The sequence below is a fragment of the Haemaphysalis longicornis genome, unplaced genomic scaffold (genome assembly GCF_048455015.1).
Source record: "Haemaphysalis longicornis isolate Haplotype H1 unplaced genomic scaffold, Haemaphysalis longicornis Haplotype H1 scaffold_5, whole genome shotgun sequence".
In the NCBI taxonomy this organism is placed as follows: Eukaryota; Metazoa; Arthropoda; class Arachnida; order Ixodida; family Ixodidae; genus Haemaphysalis; species Haemaphysalis longicornis.
Window position 1 is genome coordinate 144,514,826 of NW_027526385.1, and position 27,594 is coordinate 144,542,419.

Consider the following 27,594-nt stretch of genomic DNA (forward strand, 5'->3'; position numbering starts at 1 on the left):
GGTGCGGGCGATCTACTTTGGTGACGTTATCTGGAACACAACATGTGTACTCGCCTTGGAAATTCCCAGTTTCTCAATACGGGTGGCTCCTATTCCCTATCAAAAAATTAATGCTCCCTTTCCGATATCCACTGACTCATATCGGAAATAATGTTTGAAATTCTAGACTTACATCAACCCACATCTTCCACAGTAACAAAATATTAGTAGGGTACTGGCAAGACAACAAATAGCGCTGACAGCTTCAAAACGTGGTGCTGCGTGCTCCGTATAAAGGGAGCGCCCTGCAAAAATTAAAATAAACGGCCCTGCTCCATGAAACAAGAGTAACAAGTAAATATTACCACACCCAGAATTTAGAAACGTTTACCGCACCGTGATTTCGTCTCTCCAGTACCGCTTTAAATTGCTGTAACACTAAGAATATTTTCTCGAAGTCGTCAATCGCGGTTTTGAAATGCGATATTGCTTCGAAATAACACTGCCCTGAAACTGTGCACCGAGATCATTGATCACCATCATGATGACAATGATGATGATGAGGATGAATATGGTGATTTCGTCTCTCGTGTACGGCTACAAATAGCTATAACAAAAACGATATTTTCTTTAAATCGTCAGCCGCGGTTTTGAAATGCGATATTCCGTACGAATACTGCCCTGAAGCTGACAAGCATTTTGAAAATGTTATCAGGGTACTGAAGTGATCTGGAAAAATTGTTCGCCTAACCTGCCGAGCAAGGCATGCGTGTTGCTCCTGTTTATGTTGTTGGACTACGCAGTGGCCTTCGTGACAGCCAGTAGCCGTGGCGTCCTAACGGTGGCTTACCATGGCACCTTGCCTACGCTATACTAATGTACTTCCGGGAAGGTTAGAATCGCAAGAACCACGCCCGCAAGTGCCTGAGCATTTAAATTATAAAGAGCAAAAATAAGGGACATGGCACATAAGATAACACAGAGCAGACCTCCACATGGCTGCAACTTCATGGAGTTTTCTCTAAGCTTTTGTTTTTGTGTACGAATGAAATCAATGCACGCGCACGTGTTCATATCCTAACTAAGCACTAACTTGCACGCTTTCCCGCAGAACAAGGATTAACCCTCAAGAAGTTCCATTCCGGTACTTATTGATGATAAATAGCCAACAGTTCAAATGGTTTTGTGACCGCCATCTTATTAACCGAAAGTATAAAATTTCATGTGGAAGGATGAAGTCAAATATGCGGAGCCTAGTCTCCTGTATATAGGTGGAGCTGTTTTTTTATTTACGCAGCCGTAGAGTAACCGGATATTGGTTAGCCCTGAATGACTATACCCAGGGGGAATACATACGCAACCCAGCTACCTCTCGTGATACGTGGAATACCTATTGGTTTTTTTTGGCCTCCCACATTCTATTTGTCTACAAAACTTGCGTATATAAATCATAATGTTGCTTTAGAGCACCACCTTAGAAGGTACAAAAATCAGACATCAGGTTTTTTTGGGGGCTTTGCAGACAACGAAACAAGCCAGTGGAAACTTTCGTAGCTTGCGGTAACTACTTAGATGCAGTATCGTACGATAGACTGTCCTTCATTTTCATATACCTAATTGTGGCACAGGAATTTCTCAAAAGCGGCTTTTGTCCTCAAAGTGTGCTTCAAGCTCGACAGCAATTGTGAGTTTGAAGGACACGATAGGCTAATACAGCGTAAACCGTGCACGTATTTGGTCGTAGACGTATTTGGTCGTAGACGATAGACGTATTTGGTCGTAGAAAAGTTTACCATAGGTCCCTCCTTGACTTTGATTTACATTGATGACACCGTGATGGGGAGAGGAAAGGGTTCGGCACTTTGTTTCCGGCTTGGGGAAACTCGGGGAGTACATGTACCATGGGTGACTTTACTTATTGCGGTTCCATGTTCTTATTACTATGCAACTGACGTTTTCAAGAAAGCCGGCATTATCGTGGAACGTGCAGTTTTCATTTGAGGCGACAGGTTTCTCAAAGTTCTACAGAAGAAATCGCCAACAATGGTAATAAAATAAAAATGCAGGCTGTTTCGAAATAACTGAGACGATTAAAAATTTGCTGCAACGCAATGAACGACCACGCGAAACAAGGCGTAGGACTCGTGATGCAGGCATCTAGGACAGTTACAATTAACGTAAAATTATATACTGACTTACTTTTTTACTCATATCTGTTATTACTCTCATGTAGTTAGGCAGATGTTTGATGTAGGGGATGCTTTTGTTTAAAAATTGCATTCCTACCAAAAACACATTCAGCGTACCATCCATTTTTGCAAACTGCCAAGCACTGTACAAATATTTTGCAGAAAGACTGTTTTAGGATTTTTTGAGAAGTTACCCAATAACACCCGACCACCACGCTAAACACGCTTGTCCAGATGAATGGAATTAACTTTAGCTATGCGTTTAATGGAAAAGGTGTAAGCCATAGTTGTATTCAATACACACGAATAAAGAAGAGGAATAAGAAACTCGAAGTTCTGTTTTAATCTGCCGGGACTGAGAAAATTCTCAGTGCTCTGAGAAAGCATTTCAAATCCACGTGTTAGAAATAAAGCTCGATGTGGCTGTCAACATAGTAATACCAAGTATAAGAAAAATGTCAATGTTCAAGTACACACCATTGTTTTGAGTTAAAAGAAATTCGCAAGGCAAGCTTAAAAATTGGCACCAGGCTTGTTCTACCAGTTTTTAAGGAGTGCCAGATAAATAAAGAAGTCCACACTCAATATTAAACTTTGTTGTGTTCAGTACTCTTCGCCCAAATATAATTACAATTTATCTAAAATAGAGCTGACGTGCGAAACTTGCACATTCGGCGCACACCCTACAGGTGGAAGACGTTGACTCTTAAACACTGTTGTTTTGTTATATTTAATAGAATCAGCTTGTGCTTCACCCCCACTGTCTTGTAACATGGGGGGTCTCTACAATTTGCTGTGCTAGGGCGAGGAGCTGCGCAGACATGGGGGTCGTTACTCAACAGATCTTGCGGGTTATCTAGTGTCAACAATATTTACGGTAGTTCACAATCTTGACGATGTGTGGATTACGAAAACACGGGAGTTCTTTGCCCGACATGAAGTACTGCGGCATACACCGTTTCCAATTTTGCGGCTTTTGCTGCAGTTTTCTGGTGCTGTTGCTCTGAACATACCCTCATTCGTACCAACCGTACATGCGAGACGACGTTTAGCTAAACGTACAGTAGAATGTCGAGAAACTAAAATCGCTTAAACTGAAGACCCGCCTAAACGGAATAATAGTCTGTAATTTGGTTGGATTTGTATTCAGATAACGTAAGAAACTCTGGGTAATAGGAACTAAAATTTGCGGGCCACCATGTAAACGGAACCAGAACTGGAACTTCTCATCGAAACCATTGGCATGAGAAGCAGCTTTTTACGGTTCCGGCTGTTTCATTTTATTGTTCGGAAACCAGCGCACGTTCTACAAGTACTTTTTACGGAGGACCTCCGCACGACTAACCCCCCAAACTGCTCTTATTTCAGTGAAGCCTGTGTACTAAGGTGAACTTTGCTGCTCCGCCTCCCCTACACCGACTCCTGTTTCACAAGTTTTTTCAGGAATAGCGCAGTCGGCTAACAGCGGTAGCACCGTTATTCACCGTTGCACTTTTAGGTGACTAAGTGAATGAGTGTGAGAGAGAAAGAGGTTCCCAGACCGCACCACATATCTATCGCAGGGAAAGAAAAGGAACTGGAGGGGACAGAAATATCGTTTGAGGTAGTGGTGGAAAGGTGGTTGGGGCAGGGAAAGAATGGGGTAATGCGGAAGAGAAGATAGATCTACCATCAGTGACCACCGACCAAGAACGGGCAAAACTATCAGCAGGCTTTTTTTTCAACAAAAATTTCATTGTTTCAAATGAAAAATCAGAAAACTCAACAAGTTTTAAAAAAAAATTAGCAACACTAAACGTTAAAAACACTTTGTTATAAAAATTCATCTTCACTGTCAACTTGGATCCTTAGTAGACGTCTTGTCTTGTTTGCACTTGTACTTGACCTTTACTTAATTCTTTGGTCTTAGCTTGTTGACCTCGTCCTTCCTGATTTGTTCGTGACCTATCTTGACCGCGGATATTGATATGTTACGCCTGATGGTTTGTAATTATGTGTGGTTGTGGGTGTTCTGCTTGGTTTTCTTGTGTTCTTATCGTGTAAGAAGGAAATGACTGGATATGTGGGCGGAGGAAGCCTCACCAACAGGGCGTTTCTGCTTCCTCCCCGTATCATATCCCATCTTTTATATTGTCGTGATTGATCATGTTGGTGTTCTGTTAAGTTTGGTTTATTCTTATGCTTGTAGAATCAATTCGTTATTTTAAAACCATCTCTTCTAAATTTATTCTTGTTTCGTCTTTGTAATTATTTCCGGTTTTCTGTTCTGTAAGTGCTGTTCTAATTTTTAACGATTCTTTTTCTTTCACTTATTAAAAGTGGGCATTCTGTTAGGCAATGATCAAAGTTCTCTATATCCTTGCTACGCGTGTATGTATATTCTGAATCTTGAAAAATATAACCAGAATCTAACATGCCTTGTCAGGGCTTGGGAAGAGTAAAATTTTGTAGGAAAGTCATCGGAATAAGATTTACGTTCCTAATCCAGCAATGAGGAAAACGTGTTTTGCCATCTTTATGTCACACCTTATTCCCCTACTGGTTTAACTTTGTATATAACTGTTTCGAAATTAATGATTTTGTTATTTGAAGAAAAGTTGGTTCTCCGTTTTTTGCGGATTCTTTCGCCAATTCATCTGCAAAGTTATTGCCTATTAAGGAGCTGTGTGCTTTTACATAACTGAGTTTTATACTTACTCCTGCATTCTCTCTAAGGACTAGTTTTATTTCGTTAGTTATTGGATTTGTGTTAAGTGGATTTTTTATACTTGGAGTACCGAACAACTATCGGTAAATAGTTGGTTATTGTTTACTTTGGGTGTTATTATAAATTCTATTGCCGTTTAATGGCTATTAGTTCAGCTTCGTAGTTGGAACTCTATTCTGGTAGCTTTTGGTTGTTATTGTTAAATATTACAAGCGCTGCTCCTACTTCTTTTTCCGTCTTTGAACCATCCGTTTGTATACGGTAGTCTACTATTTCTTCTGTGGGAGTGATTATATTACCGCTTTTATTCGGTGGGTGCTCTGCCCAGAGATCGTATTTATTATGATTTGATCACTTGTGTATAGCTTGTCGTCACATGAAAAGGTTTTGCCCTCTTTGAGTACTCTATATTGTTCATTTTGTTTTTAAATTGGTAAATACAATGGCGGAATTTTTGCCATAATGTTTAGGGACAGTTTTGATGTTGTTTTGAAATCTTTCGTTATCATTAGTACCGGTAATCATTGGATCGCCTGTAGTTTCCTTAAAATAGTTACCTTCCGAGAGTACCACACTGGTGCTGCGTAGGTAAGCATTTTTTCAATGCCTCTCTCATGCATAACTCACACTAATTCTCTTTTTTAACTTTTGTCGTCGTTTATCGTCCTGTTCAGGTTGTATATTATCTTAGCTTTTTTTCTTTTAGATATTTTAAATGAGGTAAAATGTGAACTTATTATCTATTATAACACCGAGTAACTTATTTCATTCGCTGTTCTTATTTTGCTTGAACCTATATGAAGTATAGCTGGATGGTTTCCATACTGTTTTCCTATTATCATTGCTTGTGATTTGTCATTATTTATTGTTATTCCTTTGCTTAGAGCCCATTCATTAGTTACGTTTAATACTCTGTTAGTTTTTTCTTCTGCATCTTTTCTTGATTTAAACTGAACGATGATTAGTATATCACCTGCGAAAGCTTGGATGTGGGTATCAAATGGGAGTTCTTTATCTAGTAAGTCAGGTATGCTGATATTCCAGTAAAGTGGGTTTAGTGGTAAGCATTGTGGCGAGCCCACCTCTAAAGGCTTAATAACCCTAATATTGTCAGTTTCGTAGACAATCTTCCTCCTTGTTGGTACCCTATGCGTTAGTTTCATAAAATTAGTGCAACATTTGTATTCTTCTAGTTTTTTTTGTAAATTTAACTGGGTTAATAGAGTTGAATGCGTTCTAATGTCCAGACATAATTAGGGTGTTGGTGTTGTCTAGTTTTGCTCTTGTAGCCCTCTTTTTTATTTCTTGTTAAGGTTGTATTGTTGATGTATTATGAGTAAAGCCAAGTTGAATGCGTTCCTTATGTCCAAAGGCACGATTAGGGTGTTGGTGTTGTCTAGTTTTGCTCTTGTAGGCCTCTTTTTTATTTCTTATAAAACTTGTGTGGTTTATGTATTAGGATTGAAGCCATACTGATATTTATTAAAGAGATTATTTTTATAGATGTGATGATATAGTCGGTCCTTAACTAACTTCTCAAGAACTTTGCCTAGGATGAAATAATAGCTATTGGGCGAAATTTACTTTCCTCGCATGTCTCGTCTGGTCTTGTATTGGGGATAAGTATTACCCTTGATTGCTTCAATCTTTCTGGAAAGTAACCGCTCATAAAGCAGGCGTTAAATAAATTCAAAAGGAACTGTTTGTGTTTCCTGAAGATTGCCTGGATGACAGTGGTTTTAAGCTTGTCCGGTCCTGGTGTTACATCTTTCCTAACGTTATCCACAACAAATGTTACTATAATTCGTTAAATGGGGTGTCGTTACTTCCAGGATGTTCTCCGTCCCCTCGACATTCCGTTTGAATACTACTGGTATTCTTATTCCCAGTTCGTTTCAGCATCTGGTGCTCCTGGACTAGTCGTGTTTGTTCTGGGTAGTTTCCCTAGTAATTATTCTATTGTCTCTTGGAGAGTTTTTGTTATCTCTCCCTCTTCTTTTACTCTGCTCCTAAAAGTTACATTAGTGTTTACTGAATTTGTGCTACTTTGTATGCCAAGTTGAAACAGAACGGATGAGCATCACTTGCTCGGAAGCACAGCGCGGACATAAGTGCGAACGGGTACAAAAACAGCAAAAAGCGAATACGCCGACCGCACAACCACCGCCGCTTCTGTCTCCAGTACTACCTTGTCAATAGATGCGAATGTTTCCCGGATAAAGAAAAATGTGCCCACTTTGAATGCCAGTGTGACACAATAATTTATGTAAGCTGGAATGCTTTCCATAGCCACATTTTGTCCAGACGTCTTCCAGGCAGACCTAAACGCACATCATTCATTGACATTTTATGCGTGCATTGGAGGGGTGGTAGTAGAGGGGTATCTGGTGCCCAACTGCGACATCCCTTCTTTCAACTGGTGTCGAGAGGTGGCGGTTGGTCCGTTGCAAAGACGGTAGGGTGCTAGTACACGGTAGGAACACGGACAACCCCATGCTTGTCCGCAGGATAAAGCTCGGGTCCCTGAAGTTTTAACACGCTATAGGGGCCCGATCATGGAACAGGAGGCGCTGCTGGCGCCGTTCAACAGCACCACCGGCAGAACAAAATCCCAAAAATGGTCGGGACATGCCCTTGCGTGTACATGTGAAGAACACGGGTTTCCGTGTTGTTTAAAAGTACAACCGCTCATTACCGTGGTAATCTTAGTCATTTGACACGCACATTCTTTTTGCCAGAAATTAGGTCTGATTGACGTGCGCAAATTTCAACTAATTACCTAAATTAGCCTAATTATTTTGGAATTAGTTATTGGTTTGGTTAAAAGTCAAACTAATGATACAAGAGCTTCGGAGGTATCAATTTAAAGGTCTCGATGGCGGGAATCACGTAGATCAAATTAAAAATTGCTTTCTGGTTATAGTAATGAGATAGTCACGTGAGACATAGATTCGATTCCCAGTAACAGTGATGCGAGCTTATCAAATTAAAGGCCTCGATGAGCGGAGTAACATGGGCAAATTAAAAATTCCTTCCTCGTTATAGTCATGAGAGAGTCACGTGAGTCATAATTGGGGTAAATGTCGAAGCGATATCACAAGGGCTTGTGAGGTATCAAATTAAGGTCGCGATGAGGGGAATAACGTGGGACAAATTAAAAATTGCTTCCTGATTATAGTCATGAGATGATTACGTCAGCCGTAAAATGGGTTATAAATAAAAGTGATGCCACAAGGGCTTGTGAGGTATCACATTAATGGTGTCGATACAGGAATCACGTGGGGCAAATTACAAATCGCCTCATTCTCATAGTCATGAGATAGTAACATGTGTCATAGATTGAATAAAAACCAAATGGATGCCACTAGGGCGTGTTGTGCATCAGAATAAATATCTTGATAGGGGAGTGCCGAGGGAGAAAAAATAAAAATTGCTTCCTGGTTATGGTCATGGGATGGTTATGTGGTTCAATGATTGGGTTTAAAGTCAAAATGATGCCAGCAGGGCTTGGGAGGTATCACGTTAGACGTCTTGATGAGGGCAATCACCTTGTATAAGTAAAATCGCTTCCTGGTTATAGTCATGAGGTGGTCACGAGAGTAATTAATTCAGTTAGATGTGAAATTGATACGAGTAGGGCTTGCGATGCATCAATTTAAAGGTCTCAACAAGGGGAATCAATGGGGAGAAAAAATGAATATTGCGGGTGGGTATAGTAATAACATAGTAACGCGAGTCATACATTGAGTAAAGTCAAATTGATGCCACTAGGGATTGTCAGGTAGAAAATAAAAGTCTCGATGAGGAAAGCCACCTGGGACAAAAAAAAATTGCTTCCTTATAGTAGTCATGAGATATTCATGTGAGTCATACATTGGGTTAAACGTCAACTTGATGCCACTAAGGCTTGTGAGGTATCAAATGAAAGGTCTCGATGAGCGGAATCACGTGGTACAATTTAACAATTGCTTCTTAGTTAAAGTCATGAGATAGTAACGTGATTCTCAAAATGAAATAAAAGTCAAAGTGACGCCACTGGGCTTGTGAGGTATCAAATTAAATGTATCGATGACGGGAGCCACGTGGAAAAATTAAACATTGCTTCCTAGTTATAGTCATGAGATAGTCACGTGAGTGGTAGATATGGTTGAAAGTCCAAATGATGCAACTAGGTCTTGTGAGGAATCGAACTAAAGGTCTCGATTGTGAGAATCCCATGGGACAAATTCAAAACCGCTTCCTAGTTATAGTCACGAGATATTCAAGTGAGTGATTTGGTTGAAAGACAAAGTGATGCAACTAGGACTTGTGAGGTATCAAATAAAGGTATCGATTGGGGGAATCACGTAGCACAACTTAAAAATCGCTTCATAGTTTTAGTAATCGAAAAGTCATGTGAGTGATAGATTAAAAGTCAATGCGCGGCCATTAGGGCTTGTGAGCTCTCAAATTAAAGTCTCCATGAGGGGAGTCACGTGGGGCAAATTAAAAATTGCTTGCTTGGTATAGTGATGAGATGGTTACGTGAGTCAATAATTGGGTGCCTTTCTCAAAATTTCTAAAGCTCTCGAAGTTAATAAAATAACTATTTCGAATCGGTACATATGTGAGTCGCTAAACTCACATGCCGCATTGTTTCAGTGTGTGAGGTTGTGTCGCACGGTGGCTAGCCCCGAGTTAGCACACAAGGATGGCTTGGTTCCGCTGTGTTACCCTTTCAAAGACGCTCCTTTCTGTTTTCCTTCCGCCTATGCAGGGCCGGGCTGCAGCCGTGGCGGCCGCCACTCTAGCCTGGCGGTGCCCGACGTTGCTCCGTTCGGGACTCCACCCCGAAGAATTCCAGGTAACAGCTGGCAGATTATCTGATTTCACACTTTCTATAGCCACGTGTGCGAATTCAAGTAACGCAGCTTGGGCAACTGTTGTACGTGTCGTTTAGAGCTTTGCTTCCAAACCACCTTCACAGCGTGGATTGAAGCCAATTTTTTTAGTTCTTTATGCGTCGCACCGAACAGGTTAACTCTAGTTGTTCTGCTACTGGGCCGATTATCCTGTTGCATGTATTGCGTTTTTATAACAATAGACGGGACCTAACCGCAATACCGGAACCCAAATGAATTTAGATGACGTTCCTGCGACGACTATACACTTACATATCGTTTCTGTAAGGAAGAAAGGCTCTTATAAAATGTATTAAATTGTCCATTCCTCCTTCATCGGGTAAGTGCAGTTTGTGCGTTCATTGTTTTGGTTCGGCACTACTCTTCAATACACAGAAATAAGGCAGCTGGTCTGTGCCCGCTAAGCGTCTTTGGCCGTGTGTGGCCGGCTGCGACACAACAGCTCCGATGCGAATTCTGCCCAATATTTCTTTGCGAGAATTACTCTGCGAAACGTAATTGGAAAGTAAGCACTGTGTGTTACCCCAAAAGCTGAAATTAGCTCACAGTGTCATTTCCGACTGTGTGAATGGTTACGTGCACTGATTTTAAATATTACCGGTGTGAAACATAAACTTCACCATTCGGTGATTCCAGAAAACGTTTGGCGAGATTTCATTATTGGTTGTGGGTAACGGCTGTTCGTTTAACCATGCAGGTCACGCAATGGCACTCGTCGTCTGTAGGCAATAATAAAAAGGTACATGTAATTATCGAATTTCAAGCAACTTTTCATCATTATAATTATAGAAGAGGAATCTACCTGGAATACATAAAGGAGAATGAAGGTCACACGCGTTAGACTGCTCAATGAGCCCAAGTGTAAGGCCGCGTATTAGGTAGGCGGGCATGTGGCCCGGGGAGAAGGATCAACCAAAAGTAACGCCATTGAATGAGATGGAGACAAAAACATATATTCTCATGCGGGCACACGAACACTCGAAAAATAGACTATGTATCTAAATGGCAACAAGCTGAAGCACGTGTGAAATGCCAAGAGGAAAATAGTCGAGTCCGATTAACGAGCTCAAAGCGGGGAAAACAAACGACACGCTGACGTCACGGTCCGCTCTATGCTGCGACGGGGTGACGTCGATGAAGCCTGTTGGTGCCCCATCGTTGGAGTGTGTTAAAAACTGTCCGCGAACCCTGTGGATGGACCGGGAACGTGGTGGGACACTTTCTTTGTTGCGCCGGTTTTGACGGGATTGCTGCGATGGCCGCCGTTTGCACGACCCACTCGCAGGAACCTGCCTGGTCGGTTTAGGCTTGGGCCCCAAACAGTGGCCCGGAACGCACCCCGGGAACAGGCCAACGGGGACAGGCACCCGGGTCACAACGGCGGGTCCTCCGAGACAGTTCCCGCGGCGGCTCACGGTGCTCGTAGCGAGCACGCCCTTGTTTCGATTCAAAACCGCCTCCCGAGCAAAATCTTTGCCCCCGTTCCTGCAGCGCTGCCAGGTCACCAGCTGCGTCACCCAACTCCCCTCTGGTTCTTCTCGCCCTGCGTTCCGGTGATCTTCCTCTTTCTCCTCTTCCACCGCTAGTTCACCTCACTCCTCTGCTACCGTGTTTTTGCGGCCCGGGATGTCAGTCATCACATCAAGGTAAATTGCGAAAATTTGCGCACTACCAGTGACATTGTTAAAAAGTAGAGCACGATTACGACAAGGACCATAGCAACACGACAAACACAAGCGCCTGTGTTACTCGTCTTGCTATGGTCCTTGTCGTAGCAGCGCTCTAGTTTTGCCCAAATATGCACTAACTTGCCCAACAGTGTGCTCCAGTGACATTGCGTGCAAATAAGAAGGGATTCGAGCTCAGAGGTACCAATGGTAACCGCATTGAATCGCGGTAACATGAGGCATCGCAAGTGATCCTAAAGCAGGGTATAAATGCTAATTTTTCATTATGACGCCTCTGGCCGACAGGATATGGCCGTAACGAATGCAAGAATATAAATACCCAACACCATTCAATTTATTCTAATTAACGCTTTAGTTTGCTAAGCATCGACATGTTAGCTTTCACCATTTTCATATATAATTTAAAATACAATGCGCCATCGGAAAATCAACATTCGCTTTGTGACAATTTACGTCTTTCCTGTTAACATCAAACCGGGTTTTTCATAATTTACCTAAAAGTGGTCTTATCAGTCAATGGTGTTGACGAAGTATTTTCGACGGTCTTTGTGCCATTTTAAATTTCCCAAACGGCACGTTAAAATATACGTGTATTTGCTCGGCCTCCACAGATAATGACTATTGACCAGGTTATATACAACGTTATTTACGTAGTAACATTTAGGTTTCCCTCTATTTTCGAACCTATTTACACAGCTAACTGCAGGCAAGCAATGGGGCCAATGGGTCGCAAACATATTTTAAAATAACGTACCAGAACAGCCCTTTATATCTGGGCCGTACCATTGCTATCGTCTCGCGTTTGCGGGAACCACAACGCATTGACGTTGGGGAAATGCGAATCGATTTTATTGCACATCCATGCTGCCAGCTTCTTCAAACTCAGCCCAGAGTAGTAGTGGGGCGCCCTGTTGTTTTTTGCGAAAAAAATTAGGTTTGGGAAATAGTGTAGCGGAGAAGAGAAACAGTAGTTTGACGGATAGTACGCGTCAGTTTAATGTTCTTCCCACCACGACAAGTTATTGCCTATAATCTAGGTGGTGTGTCCAAAGAAAGATGCTGAAATGTCTCTGTATTCCTTTGTTGAAGTGAAGCCATAAAGATGTCAGGCCTCAGCTATTCCAAACTCAAAGGCTGCAATATTCGCTTTTAAAGGCATATCTTGTTGAAAAGGTGAAGAAGCGTTACAAGAGTGTCTGTGTGTAAGTTCTGTATCATTGTATAAGTAATGTTGTCTGGGCCTGGAGCCGAGCACCCTCAGCTCATGAAGTGTGAACTCAGAGTTATAAGAAGTGGCTGATCTGTCATTATCATGTGAAGGCTTCTTTTCGGCCATTTGTTTGTTTTTCATGAAAGTGTTTGTGTAGTGTGCTAAACTGGAAACGTGTTGGAAGTGTTGTGCGAGTGTTTCAGCCTAGTCTTCGAGTGTGTCCCCTATTGGGCTGACCAGAGGCAGGCTGTGTGTTTATTGGCCTTTGAGTTTGCGTATTCTTGCCCATACTTTCCGTGTGTCTGTGTAGGAGTTTATTGATGTTATGAAGGAACGCCAACTCTCTCCTTTTGCCTCACGGTGCACACGTTTAAATAATGCCTTGGCCCGTTTGAACAAAATAAGGTTACCCGACGTGGGGTACCGACGAAGGATACCCCACGCCTTGTTCTGGGCCTCTCGCGCTCGCCTACAGTCCTCATTCCACCACGGCCTCCTCTGGTTGCACGAGGCACCAGAGGCGTGGGGAATGGACTTTTTGGCGGCGTCGAGGATGTGCGCCGGGAGGAGTTGGGTAGCTTCTTCGACGTGCAGTTGTCCAATGGATGTGTGGTGTAGTTTCGATGTCTCTGTAAATGTGTTCCAGTTAGCTCGTGCTTCATTTAACCTATTATGAGAAGATGGAATGCGTGGGCCTTTACCTATATATGTCAGTGATGTGGGGAAGTGGTCACTGTCATATGGGTCAGTGCCCACTCCACACTCAAGACATGGAAAGAGAATTGCCGAACCAATAGCCAAGTCAAGATTTGAGTATGTATTATGTCCTATGTATGGTATGTAGGCTGTTTCTTGTTGAAAAGGCATGCTCCAGAGGATGTTAAAAACTTGTCTATTAGGCGACCTCAGACATCCGTGCGAGAAGAGCCCCAAAGAGAAGTGTGTGCATTGAAGTCGCCAGTTAAGATGTATGGTTCAGGAAGCTGGTCGACCAGCACCTCAAAGTCAGACCTCAGAAGTGCAAGATCAGGAGAGATGTAGATGCAGCATACCGTTATCAACATATTAAAAGTTATTGTGTGGACGGCTACAGCCAAACGGACGGTGTTCAAGGTGACAGGGTGGCATGCTAAGGCTTTGCGGGTGATTATGGCAACACCGACAGAAGAGTGTGTGCAGCCATCCCTTTCTTTCCTGTATACCATGTAACTATTCAAGAAATTTGTGGGTTTGGAATTCAAATGTGTTTCCTGGACACACATTATACTTGGCTGATTGGCATACAGAATCTCATACACGTCATCAAGATTGTTCAGAAGGCCTCTGCAGTTCCATTGAACAATATTTTCTCTTCCCATTATTATGTGTTCAGAGCTACTGGAGTGAGACTATTTATGTAGGGTCTTTCGGGGCTTGCACTCTTGGAAGGGGTTTTCTGGCCTTCTCTACTGACCTGGAAATCGCAGCCCGTTCCTTCAGCTGCGATGAAAGCCGGAATGGCTTGACGTCCATGTCGTCATCTGAAGGCAAGGGGGTGCCCAGCGGTACCACGTCAAGGGGGTGCCCCTTGACGTGGTACCCTTTCGGGTGTTCTTTGCCTGCGCTGCTAGTGCCGAAGGCGTGGGGAGCACCACAGATGGCACAGGCAGTTAGGCGGGGTAGGGGGTCGCTGCGACTGCCTCCGTCTCCATCTCATCCGGGCCCTCGCGTCTGCTTCGGGCCGGTGGAGAGGGGGAAACGGTGGGTGTAGCAGCATCCCCACCGGACGTGGATGCCACCACAGCCACTGCTGGCTCAGTGAGCGGTGCGGAGGCGGGTTGGGCTGCAAGAGGCAACCCAAGGGGGTCGGGGGCGGAACCAAGTCTGACTCTCGGTACTGGGTCCCCGCCGAAACAAGACGCCGCTCCGCCTCCCGGCGAGCTGTGTCGGCGTACCTCCCAAGGGGGAAAGAGGCGAACCTCTTTCCCGCATCTGGGAAGGTGATGTTCTCTGTGACCTTGATGTTTATTATTTTCTTTTCTAGCTGGATCTTCTCGCATTTCCTGGAGTAGGCCGCGTGTGGGCCCTGACAGGTAATGCAGAGGAGTTGTTGTGAACTACAATTATCTGTGGGAATGGTCATGTTGGGCGCACTTGGCACAGGTTAGTTGGCCCTGACACGAGTTAGTACCGTGCCCGAATCGCTGGCTCTTGGAACAGCGCCGTGGGTTCGGGATGTACGCTCGGACGGAGCACCGGATAAAACCGGCATTGATGTGGTCAGGAAGAGTGGAACGGTCAATAGCAAGATGATATCTTTAGTTGGTACTATCTTATCGTCTCTTTTAATGGTGATGCGCTTGACCGCTGTCACACCTTGACTTCTCAAGCCTTCAAGAAGATCGGCATCGGTCTCATTTGCAAGATCTGGCTCCGAGAAAACTCCCTGAGAGCTGTAGAGGCTGCGGTGGGGCGTGACCTTGATGTCAAGATCGGCAATATGGGTCTGCTTCAAGAGTTTTGTGGCCTGCTGCTCAATATGTACCTCGACCAAGATTTCACCGGTTTTTTGTTTCTTAGCTTTATAGGATTCACCCATAACACTTTCCAGAAACTTCGAAAGCAAGAACACTGACTGCGAAGCAATAGGCCTGGCTTGTTCAAGAGATTCAATTATCAAGAAATGGGGGTAGTTATCAGGTTTTCGGATTGTTGTCATCGTCGGAAGGGGTGGATAGGATACTTCGGTGCGACCCCTTTTAGGGAGGCGATCATTGGGTTCGGGAAATTTAGAAAAAACCATACAGCATGTATAAAAGCAGGGACTGGGGGTACTTTCTTCGCTCGGTTTACCCTGTTGCCGAGAGAGGTCCCGGAGCTCCCTGCCTGGTAAACAGACAGGGAGCCCATCCGCCGCAGTTTGACCTGGGATCCGACGGCCACCGTTTGAGGTTTCTACCCTTCACCTTAAAACTCATTACCACGATCGGTTACAGCGTGAGTATGGGGGCTCGGGGTCCGCGGTGTCGCCAACACCCTCACCAAGATTACTCAAGGTGCCCCGTGCGGGGAATTCGTCGAATAGCTAGCCGGCACCACGGGCTCAAACAGATCAAACAAATCCGTCTAGTTCAGGCTTTTATCATCCGTCGGATCACGTACTATCTCCCATACCTTAAGCTTACCACCTTCGACATAGACAAAATTGATTTCCTCACGCGAAAGTTATACAAGGCAGCATTACGATTCCCTCTCCCTCGTCCACTGCCAGGCTCGCCTCGTTGTTAGTATACAACACTCCCCACGAGCTATTATTAGCCCATCGTAATAACCAGTTATGCCGCCTTTCCACCACTTCCACAGGTCGGAACATCCTTCATTGCTTACGAATTGGCATTCCAGTAATGGTAGAAAGCGAAGCTTCGTTGCCTCAAAACATCTGAGAGTGCCTCCACATACGTCCCCTGCCACGCAACATGCACCCAGCTCATCACGCGGAGCACAGGTGGCAGCGCGCCGGTGAACTTAACAATAAATAACCCATCTCCCCCACCACCATGCAGGTTGACACCGCGGAGTATCGACACGCAGGCGGCTTCAGCCTGGCAGTAGTTACATACCCCACACCTCCCCCCAGTTACATCCCTCACCGTACTGACCTCTTCCCCCCACAACCTCAGAGGAGGTGGCGATAGCCCTCGCTCCTAATATGCCGCAACGACACATAATAATCATTGATTCGAAGACGGCCGTAAATCTTCATTTGCGGCAGCGTTTCGGCTACCGCACTCCAAATTCTCCTCCAAAATCTCCCTACCCAGCCAGTCCTCATCGTCTGGACCTCGGCCCACACTGGGGAGGGAGGCAACAAGCCGGCCCACAAAGCAGCACGAGAACTCACCATCCGTGCTGGCCTCGCTCCTGCTCCCTACAACGGTGCTCGGTGGGCCCGTGATCGACTCGTCTCGTACCAAAAATAACGGAGCATTACCACCTCTCCCGCCACCGCAATCCCCCTGCCCACACATTCCTCACCAACGCCCAGGAGCGCCTATCGCGACTCCGTCAGACCATTTCACTCACCAGTCGTTCCCTCCTCCAGAAGATCAATCCCTCTGAGTTCCCTTCACCCAACCGTCCCATCTGTGACTCCCTGAACACACTAACTCACGCCGTGTGAGACTGTACTTTTAACCCAGTCCCCCCATCTCCAGCGTTGAGCAGTGGGAGGACGCGCTGGGCAGCTCGCGACAGGAGGTGCAGGTTTTCCTCGTCGACCGAGCCGCCGCTGTCGCCGCCAGCCTTCAGCCGGGGGCCACCACGTGTGCCTAGCCAATTTGCTTGGGAAATAAACTGGTTTCTCCCTCTCTCTGTTTCTTACATATGCTCTCAAGAGAGTTGTTCTCTGTCTCCTTGTGTGTTTCAGATTTGGGGAGGGGTACAGCTTTAAATTATTGAGATGTGACGGAAGCTGGCAAAAGTAACCTAATTACTAGAAACGGGCTCTTTATTGCAGTAAATTATCAAAGCGGGTAAATTCTACCACAGGCACTGCTGCCCCTCACAAACGGAGTGTAGCAGACGACCGCGGCATGAGTCATTAGGCTGACGTCACCACCAGGGGACGCCATTCAAGCATCTTACCGCCAATACCATTGTTCAGCAGTATCTATATTCCTTCATCCCCTATCACTTTTCGTGTAGTTTGTTGCAGCTTACTAGGCCCAGCACACTCCACACTTTTGAAAATCGCCAGAGGTCGGTTTTTTTCGCAACACTACACAGCGAGTAGTCAGCATGACCAGATGTGCGAATTTTCGCGAATGACGAGGACCAGCGTGCGATTACAGCAAAATATAGTACCTGCGCTGGCACAACCGCGCAGATACTAACTTTTGCTGTATTGGTATGATGGTACTCGTAATCCCTCTATCTCACAGCAAGATTATTCAGGGCGTCGGTATGCTACGGTCCATGGTTCAGGTTTATTTCCAGTCTTCTGGGACTCGTGGGAGTGCTTTTTGTGCACACGTAAAGGTTTAAGTTGTCAAAGTCTGCCCCAGAGCTGTATAGTAACCATTCCAACAAAACCCAGATCAGCTCAATTGGTACACGAATATGCCTGACGCAGGCTTCACTCTCCCGGCGCATGATTTGCGTCCAGGTAAAACAGATAGACGCCTACAACAGCCGCGCTGGTGAAAAGTTTGTGCTGCCGATAGCATAATACCCAAGGAAAACCTTCAAGAAGGCTTTATGTTCTGCGTTATTTCATGTCTACTTGAAACAACACTGCTAACTGACCAGCCGTTAGCGCAAGCTCAGATATTATACAAATTCTTACAAAACATAAGCACGTAGCAGCAAAACAACATGGTAGCCACAATAAATGCCCTAGCATAATGTTTTGCACAGTGCGAGGGCTAAAACAATTCTCAACTTATGTTCAGTAAGTCATCGACAGTATATTTGTGCATTATAGCCTGCGGGGCGCGAGTGCGATAAATAAACGTTACACAAAACATGGTCGAGACAGTTATTTATTTTTCACCGTTTCTGTGGGCACCCGTTTGTTTCTTTTTTCCTGAAAAAAGCTTGCACTCCAATCTGCAAGTGTCCAATATTGAAGGGAATTTTGTCGAAACGGTTGTTAAATGAAAAGTTTTAACAGGGACGCTGTTGTTAGTCTCCTCTGATCGTCGGTCTGCTGAAGAACTGGCGTCAACCAAAGGTAGTAAAGGCTGGCCAGAGCCGTCGCCTTCCTCGCAGAAACCTGTTCTTCGACCCACCGATAGAGGTCGCAGTGGCCTCGAAATGATACAACAGAAGTTCAGAACAACGGAGAGAGGACTACAGCAATTAGAGAGTGAGGAAACAGAGGTGCGTACAGATAGAGAGGTAAAGGTCGAGAACCTAACCTGGCAAAAAGCCGAAGAAAATGTTCCAGCTAATACGGCAACAGGAACGGATGAAATTTCTATACAGCTGGTCAACCTCCGGAGCCCCAAAAGCTAGGCACAACTGATTCGAGCAATCGCAAAATGATAAAACCCAAGCAAGTACTGGTCAAGTGGCATAAGAGCAGGACGAGGATGATATATAACGGTAAAGGAGACAGGGCTGATGCCAATTCGTACCGGCCAATTACAGTTACCTCAGTGGCATACCGGCTGGCAATGCAAGCTATAAAAGTGGAACTGCAGGCGTTGATATAGGGGAACGGCATAGTGGGAGAACTGCAAAATGAACTCCGACGAGACAGGCGTTTAGAGGATATTTTATTTGTCCTACCCAATACATAGAGGTGTCAATGGCTCAGAAGCCAGTGCTATGGATAGAATTTCTCAATATAAAGGGAGATTAGAACACTGTAGATACAGAACTTCTATAGAGCATACTTGAGCGGGAGGTATTAGACCTGGAATTTATACAGCTGTTTCAGATAATTTACAATGAGAGCGAGGTGAACATTAGCTGGGAGGACCAAAAGTGTACGGAACCGGTAGTCACAATTAGTGGTTTAAAGCAGGGTTGTCCTCTAACGCCATTGCAGTTCATGCTGTACATGGCAACACTATAAGGAAAGCTTGAAGGCAATAAAATAGGTTTCAATCTGTGTTATAACCGCAAAAGACAGAATATAGAACACCCGATGTATGCAGATAACATAGTACTGTTAGCAGATAGCAAACAGTGTCTGCAACAACTCACAGATATATGCGGGGAAGAAGCTAATAAACTGGGGTAAGAGTTTATCACAGCAAAGTCGGGAGTTCTGGTCTTTTAATGACGACATCCGTAACGAATCGGTATTCGTTCATCAAGCAGCAATACCGCGGGTAATGGAATACAAATATCTGGGCATATGTATAAACAAAGGTCAGACGTATCTAAAAACACATGAGTAGCATTGAAGAATAATAGGCAAAAGAAATGCTTGTATTATTACCCACCGACTACTATGGGGATATAACAGAAATGAAGTATTGAAAGGAATCGGAAATGGAGTAATGGTACCAGCACTCACATTTTCAAACGCCTTAGTGCGTGTGAAGTCAGAGAAGTAAATCAGAGGGTGGTAGGTCGATTGGCATTAGGAGCTCACAGTAAAACAGCGAATGAGGCAGCGCAGGGAGACATGGGATGGGCCTCCATTGAAGTGAGAGAAGCAGAGAGCAAAACATTTTTCGAAGAACGAGTCAGAAATATAGATGACCAGAGGTGAAAAGCGTGGACACACGGTGGAGGAAGATAACCGCAAGGCTCAGGACAAAGTATATGAAACCTGGAGGTGCAGGTGAAATGATCAACGCAAAAAAATGATGTTAAAGAATCAGAGACAACGACCTGGAAAAAGAGAATGGATAATACCAAAGAGAGTGCATTGCTTTTGGAAGCGCGGGCGGGTTGCTTGCGGGCAAAAACGCTTATCCCCGAGCCGGTTCAGGAGAACTGTGCGGAAGCTGCGGCAGGGAAGCAAAACCATGCGGCATTTATTTTAACTGAGTTCAAAAGTACCGTCCAGTCCTTAGTGAGGACGCCATGTAGTCTCCGGAAGCCCTGGGCTTAAAGGTTTGCGGAAAACTGAATTGGACAGCAGTAGAGCTACTAAAAGAAGGTTAGAATGTTGGTAGGAAAGGAGCAGAGATCACTCTTGGAACACATGCTAACAAAGAAGTCATACTAGCACAAAAGTTTCATAAACGTGTTTATTATTTTATATTTTTTATTTTTTGTATTTTTCGGTGAGTTGATTGTACAGTGGCGTTACGACTAAGGCCGCTGTGCAACGCCACCACATTACGAAGGGGAAGCAGCTGAGCATCATTATCATCTGTTGGTTCCTCTCCCTCATGGGGAGAGGCAAGGGACCCTGCCGCTGCTGTCGTCTAGCGGCCCATTATTTTGCGTACATCGTAGAAATTGCGCAGCGGCGGCACTGCCGTTATCGGGCGCGCGCACGTTTACGTTCAAGCCTACACAACAGCGGCCACAGCTCCACATTTTACGCAGGTTTTGCACTGGGTGCAACTAGGTTTATCTTTTAGTAATGGCGGTTCTTCGCTTTCGTTTCTAGTTAACGATTGAACTACTGATGGCAAAGGGAAGTACAATTTGGCTGTGAGAAAGAGCTGTGTTTTTAACCCTTTCTGTTACGTATCGTTCACATGTATTGTTTTTGCTTAGTTCATTATATACAACTTTTTCCCGTCATTGCGGTTATCAAAACCATCCGGAGGAGCCCTTTATGTTTGAATTCTCATTGCGTAACAAGCTATAACTGATGTCATACTTCTTTGATAAAACAACCTTATTTCGGAAGCAGCAGAGTGAATGTTTGTGAAACTCTCAAATCCAGATCATAATAGAATAAGGCACGAATATTTTTCTTCTAAAACTTGGCATACTCTCTAAATTTGTTTAGGGAGTTCTTTATTGGGATAAAAAGTTACCGCGTGCAGTACACTGTTGAGATAGGTTCCGGGTACACAAGTATAGGATACAGTGGCGCGTCGTGTCCAATCGATTTAATATTATTGTGAACAATACCCTGCTGCAATTTTTGTAATAAACGTGCATCAGTCACGATGCAATGTTAAACATGGTTCCTTAAATTGTGTCGCGGAAGATCTCTTTTTATATATTACTAACAAAAATAAAAGTGCATTTCGGCCATTTTTATATTTAACACCCAATTCCGTCAACAAAAGAGGTTTTCATTATTTTAGTAGCAAGATAGCCTGACGAAAAATACTTTTATCGCGATGAGAGCGAAGAAAAAAGTGCCATCCAGAATTCTTTCTTAGCAGTCCGGAGCAGCCGGTCTCAGGCGGTCATTCCATGGGGATCTATATATTCCACCTCCTTAGCAGTCTCAATGCATGGACATTATCTTCGGACGGGAAACTCGTTTCAGTGTAATGGGCCTTTCTTTTGCTGTATGGCATGTTGAGTCTCTCGTGTTCTCATTTTCAAACGAATTAATTTACAGCCAGATAGCAATCAGTGAAGATAGCTTTCCCAATTGGTTTGTATTCCTACTTTTATTTGGCGCAGACCATCTATCTCGGTGACATTATCTCGAGCACATTTGTTGCAGTCTCCTTTTGCATGTCCAGTTTTCAATACAAATGGTCATTATTGTCTCTGCAATGCTCCCTTGTTGTTACCTTCACTGACATATTTCGCAATCTCAGTTTGACGCTGTAGACTTCCTTGGTTCCGTTTTTTTCGCAGCAACAACAAAATAATTGGGAAATTCCAAGGAAACAAATTACCGCATTTAATATGTTAACCTCGCGCTGCATGCCTTCTATGAAGAGAAGGGCTTAAAAGAAACAAGAAACAAACATTTCACAACAAAAATGAGGAAAATGTACACGTGAAAGATCCAAGATATGTAGAATAGATTGTGGGCCTTTGATGTCTTCCATTTATTACGGCTGCAAGACGCTGTGAGAAATTAGAATGCTTTGTCGAAGTCCCAAGCTTAGAACACGGCTTTGAAATGCGGCGTGTCGTAATAATAAACTGATACTTAAACGCGAACAATTTGGAACAAATTAGAGGGTGCTCAAGTGATGTAACAAAGCCGTTCGCTTCAACTGCAGCGTAAAGGGTTGCATTTTGCTTTAGTTTACTTTGTCGGATTCGGTAGTGGCCTTCGTGACGGCCAGCAGCCATTTTGTAATAACAGTGCTTAGCCGAGGAACCTTACCTGGGCATTTCCGAAGCAATATCAAACAGGTGAGAGTTGCAAAACAAAGCTCGCATGTTGGATACCAATTATTGGAAAAAAACAAAAAATAACGTACAGGGTACACAAGGGACAGAAAGAGGAGACATTGGGAGGGCTGTTTCTTAAAGATGTTTCTGGGAAATTGTTGTGTTTTTACATAACTCCAGACAACCGCAATTGCTCATACCCTAACTAGCGCCAACATGCCCACCCTCACGAAGAGGAAGGATTCCACGTCAACATGTAACCTTCCAGTTTTACCTTAAAAAGGCGTGCCTTTAGCCCAAATGGTTCTGGCACGTCCCACGTTTAGGCCGCAAATATTAGATTGTAGCTGAGAGGAAGCGAACCAAACATTTCTGGCTTAGGCTACTGTGTACAGGTGCACTTGTTTTGAGATTTAAGAAGGCGCACATTCATTCAGATATCGGTTAGGCCTGGCCACCTGTACGTAGGAGCATTTAATCCTTACCAGAGCTACCTCTCTTGATTCGCGGATTACTTCAGGCTAATTGCGGTCTGAGGCACGCTGTTTGTCTACAAGATTGGCGTATAAAAATAAAAATGTTGCTTAAAAGCAGTAAATAGGAATTTACAAAATTCAGACATTACGTTTTTCGGCCTGTCCCGACAAGGAAACAAACCAGTGAAAATCTAGTAGTTTAAGGCCAACATTTCGATTCGCCATCATTGAATAGACTCCCATTCGGTTTTGCAAACGTTAATAAGACCCAGGGATTCCCTACCGACGACAAAAAAGGGACATTTTATGAAAGTGTGCTTCATGCGCGAGAGCAATCCCGAATATTTAAGGGTATGGTCGGGTAGTACAGAAAACGCGGCCCCAGGGGTATTTTAGAAACTCATTTCGTGGCCTAAAGGATTTCCACAGGTTCCTGCTTCGGGTCGGTTTACATTGAACAAATACTGTGATGAGGAAAGGAAATGGCTCGGTGTTCTTTTTGTGCCTTGAGTAAAAATCGAGGAGTACTTTTAGCGTGAACAGTTTAATAATTGCTCTTTCGGTGTCTTATTACGAGACCGTTCACGTTCTCAAGAGAGCCGGGCGCTTTCGTCGAGTATGTATTTCTCAAAGGCTCCGTGTTTCTCTAAAGTTCCAATGAAAAAATTGTCAATAAGGACGAGATAAGAAATGTAGGCAAAATGAAAGTACAACGGGGAAGGTAAGTTTCATAGCGATGCAATAAATGGCCTTGCGGGACTTGGCGTAAAAAAGCTTTAGCCGCATTAAAGAAGTAGTGGCGAATTTTAATATCTGTCTATTGTGGCTTAAGCTTTGCAAAGTGGGGCCACAATACGGGTGCGGAAGAATGAATTTTCGGTGTTCACGTTTTGCATTTATTTATTATAGAATTTAGGGACAGATGGAATAAGCTTCAGCCATTACCTCAAGAGTGTGCCGGAACGCCACAAATGTGCGAAAGATAATCGGTTTGTCATTGAAAACAATATTTTTCACAGCTCATTAGGCTTACTCTAGTAATCACCTAGTTAGGCTTAGCAGGCCATTAAACGACTTATTTTAGGAGTAACACATAGGGATTGGAAAAGAACCTCCTCCATCTGGGAACAAACTTCAGCAGATGATATCATAGTTGAAATAAAGAAAAACGAATTGTCTTGGGCTGGCCATATAGTGAGACAAACCTACAACCTGTGGATAATTCGGGCAACAGCGTGAATGTGAAGAGACAGGTATAGTTGAAGCGGAAGGCCCCCAACCCGATGGAGGGATGAAAAATGCACCAGGCGGAAAAAAAATTGCATTTGAGCAGCGCCGGACCGGAGCTGTTGGAGGTCAATGGCAGAGACCTTCGTTCTGGAGTGGCCATGACATGCTGCTACTGCTGAGGTGCTGCTGCGGCTGCTGCTGCTCCTGCTTCTGCTGCTGCTTCTGCAGCTGCTGATGATGATCCTCCACTTGCCTTTACTAGCAATGACGCTTTGATAAAATTTGCTGAATCATTATATGGGTACAATGACGAGGATTGGCGAATGTAGTTTTCAGATTGTTTTTAGCACGTGAATTCGGAATAATATGCAGTAAATATTTACTTATTCACTCTCTCTTTCCGTTCATGTACTCATTATTGTATAATCATAGGCTTCAGTACCTCATTTTTTATCATTGCTCAGAAGTGAATAATAGTTGGAAAAAAGTGATCACATGTAAAAATTTATTTGTAATGCTTTAACCTCGTTTTTTTATGCAAAATCTTTGCGCTTTGTTAGGTTATCCCTAACGGTGTATACTTGTTCAGCGAAGAATAATGACTACAGTCGAACCTCGTTATATCGAACACGGGTATATCGAATTATTGCTTATATCGAACCATTGTCAGTTTTTTAAAAGAATTACATGCATTTTTAATTTTCTGTATCGAACTCGGTCGGTTAAGAAATGGATATATCGAACTCAGCGCCGGCCGAAAGCGCGCGCTCCGGAGACAGGCGGCAGGCTTTCCCGCAACGCAGGGGAGAATAGCGGTGGCGCAGCAGGCGTTTGCGACTCAAACGCATGCCTGAGGCGCCGGTAGCGCCATTCAGGCTAGGCGGCATACGCAGTTGGCTGACTCAGGCTCACCCTATTAACCAGTTGGTTCAGTCGGTTCAGTCGTTGTTCATCAGCTCCAGTCATCGTCATGTCTTGTTTCAGTCGATAAGCTCAAGACTCAACGCCTTAACGAACTCTTAAGCGTCGTGTGCGGTTTAAACTAGCGGACACTGTTCGCGCAGTTACGTGACTGTGTTTGCAAGGCGCTGTGTCAGCCGCGTGCGGCGTGGTGATGGCCGCTGTGGCCGCTGTAGAACTTTTACGCCGCTACTTCGGCGGAATGGAAGCTAGTGGTCTCGCGTTCGTGGACTCTTTGGAAACCATGGAGCAGGCTGTGGTACGACATGCAGTCAACTCGAAGAAACAGTCAACGCTGCTGCAGTTTTTTTCCCCTGGGAATAAATAGTTCACTTTAACGCTTCATGTGAGTAGTCATTCTTGTCGTTGCCTTTTTAGTGATTGAATCGCGCTGCGTTTTGACGCGTTTTTGATAAAATTTTATATATCGAATTTCGGTTATATCGAACTATTTCACGGTTCGCGCACTGTTCGATATAACGAGGTTTGACTGTATACGAGAACTCCAGCGAAGGAAGTTCAAGGCTCTAAAAAACTACATGTAATTTAGTTCCAACTGTTTGCTTGCCACTAATTCTCCTTTGAGACAAGGTCGCAGAGCACTTTCCAGATCCTCAGTTTGCTTTATCTGAAGATCCTGACGAAAAAAACCCACGAAGCTACAACTACCGGCCACTTGGCAAAAGATATCCTCTCGTGGGAGCCAAAGAGCAATGACTTCACGGATCCATTTCCTTGGGTTCACGTGTCGTGTCTACCGGGCCCACCTTCTCATTCTACGAAAAGTTCAACAGCCCTGGCAGCGTACATCACTTCACTAAGCATTGTCCAAAGACTATTTTGAGGCTTACAAGGAATTAGCGCTTGAGAAGTGCGTGCACCCTTACTGACATTATCCTGTGTGAAAAGCGAAAGCTTCTGCTTGTTAGCCGTGAAGACGTGTCGCTGACAAGGCTTCAAGAATTGGTATTCACGGGTCTATTCGTTGAAACTGTTGTAACGGGTGACACCCTAATCGGTCACGTTCATTCTTGTTAGATTTGGCCCGTACATTTGGCGAAGGCGCGAAAAATGGTTTTGGTGCCTGCCGCTTTTCAAGAACGTGTTCTACCGTTCATTTCCTTGCAAAAGAGTTGGGTTATGAATCTGTGGGTAGAAAAATCGACTAAAACAGAAAAATTCAGCTAAGCTTCAAGGCTCACGAAGGTCGTCCTGAAACAATCAAAGACGTCGTGAGCGCTTGTCACCGCCTCACTCCTTCGCCTTTGATATCTGTAGTTTTGTGTAAAAGTTTAATTTGTGGCAAATATTTTGTTTGGTCCCATATCGATGTGAAATTGCGGCACAATACACATTTCCAACTGTTTTTGGTATCTTGAGGTTATATATCATACTTCACCTCTGCCTGAAATTTGCCTTGCGAAACAGAAAAATATTGTTTTGTCAGTCATTCTTAAAAATAGCCCTAATACCGTATCTACACTTGTGAAGCCGTAAGCTCCACCATCAAATGTCGGAAAAAGTATTGCTTATCGATGACTGCGACACTTCAAATAAAGTACGTACAGTCTATTGAAGTACAAGCAAAAGGGCGAGGCTTTATGTGAACAATTGGAAAATTGTTTGAACATCTGTGTTGGTTTTATAATGCGCTAGAGGGTAGGGCAATCGATATGATATCCGGAGTGCGGCAAATCGACATACACTTAATATTGAAGATTTTTCATGTTTACAGTAAGGGTCGCTGTGAAGAAATGAAGCTTAAGGGTGAGCCTTTGTCTAGAATTTGTCAGCTTGAGTTCTTAAGCACGCCGTTTCTGCTGTCGCCGCAGTTAAATGCCTTTTGTTAGTAGAGTTTATGAATACACGAGGGAACCATTCGATGATCGTGCAAGCTGCTCTAGGCAGCATTATGCACCTACCTGTTTAATTTGTCTTCATATATCTGCGTAGAGGTAACTGCAACAGATTCGAGGTATGTTCTGGGAGTTTCGGAGGAAGTTTTACCCGTTGAATTATTCGAAGTCCCTGATATTGCGGGACTTGGGGGCATCGGTAAGTGCTTTGAATATATTTTATCCTAGGAATCACGCAGAGGATTCCATATTCTCGAATATGTCACTGAGGCCAAACGTCTTAGTCTTGTTCCCAGAACCACCGAGTAAGGTATGTCAGGGTGGAGCCAGGCAGCAAGTGTGGTGTAGTCATTGCTTCTTTGATTTTTTGGGATGAAAGATTATTATTGCAGCAACAGGACGTTCGGCGCAAGGCATATTATCAGTGCATTTTAGCCAACTAAACTGGCCGCTGCCTGTTTCTCACAATACCAATACCACGAGCCCCTTCTGTCCAACACATATAGTAAGTCAAGGGCATCTTTAACTGCTAAATAATCACCGACTGTGGTCTCAAACCAGCTGGGTGCAAAATTGTCTGATGAAGGATCGTCCCTCGCCTCTAAATAAGCCTCTGGAGCTCGCACGTTCTTGGTCCCGGAATAATCTGCTTCATCTTAGAATTTGTCAACTGTACCAAACGTGCGCAGGTGG